We start from the raw sequence: 1,050 nt of genomic DNA, 5'->3' as shown, positions 1-1,050 counted from the left end.
TTCATTTTCCAGCAGGATTTGGCACCTGCCCACACTGCCAAAAGCACCAAAAGTTGGTTAAATGACCATGGTGTTGGTGTGCTTGACTGGCCAGCAAACTCACCAAACCTGAACTCCATAGAGAATCTATGGGGTATTTTCAAGAGGAAAATGAGAAACGAATCTTCAAAGACATCGTTTTGAAAGGACTTGTTGTCTGCAGTCTGAGTTAGAGAAGAGAGAACTGCAGAGATCACGTGAGGAGAGACTGGGAGGCTGGATTGGGGGATGGAGAACTGGTGCTGTCAGCCAGATGGGACTAATTGTTATTGTGTGCTGCAGGGGTTGCAGTGTGTGCAGCCTCAATCTATTTGTGAGCAGCACTACAAGATGATTTCAACTGTAAGTCTCGTGTTTCCCCTGAAACATTGTCTGTCAGAATGCCTCTCCTTATATGAACAAACTGGGATGAGATGATAAAAATGAGATCGAGAGAAGTATAGAAGTGAAAGAAAGAGGACAGAAAAGGACGGAAGGCTATGAAGGGGGTTAAAGTACAATAGCAAAGGAAAGGAAAATGTGTCAAAGTATTAAAAGAAAAAAAGAAATGGCAAGAAATGGTAAGCTTTTTAGATGCATCTTTTTGTCCTTGAAGCAAATTTGTGATAATAGCTCACAGTGTGTGTGTAATTAAGGGAAACTGGTCATGCCTGCCAGGAAAAGTAAGACTGCACTGGTTTCATAGCCGGTGATACACTACAGTTAAACTCAGACAATTTACCATTTAAATAAACTGCCACAAATGCTACTGTTTGTCAGACCTAAATGATCATATCAAAGTTAATCATAACATTAACCATTGTGGCGTAACTGCAAAGTATTTTAAAATAGGATTTTTTAAAAGATTTTTGATGCCAAGGACCCCTAAAAGTGCTTATTCTCTTGCAAGAGACCACCTTTCTAAAATATAAAGTTAGCTATTTATTTTTATGTATTTTAAGACATATATCGTCAGAAACAACATGCTTCTACAGACAAAATGTTCTTTGCAAAATTCTTTTTTTGTGTGTG

This window comes from Sinocyclocheilus grahami, unplaced genomic scaffold (genome assembly GCF_001515645.1).
Source record: "Sinocyclocheilus grahami isolate Dianchi unplaced genomic scaffold, SAMN03320097.WGS_v1.1 scaffold1127.1, whole genome shotgun sequence".
NCBI lineage: Eukaryota > Metazoa > Chordata > Actinopteri > Cypriniformes > Cyprinidae > Sinocyclocheilus > Sinocyclocheilus grahami.
This window is presented reverse-complemented; position numbering follows the sequence as displayed.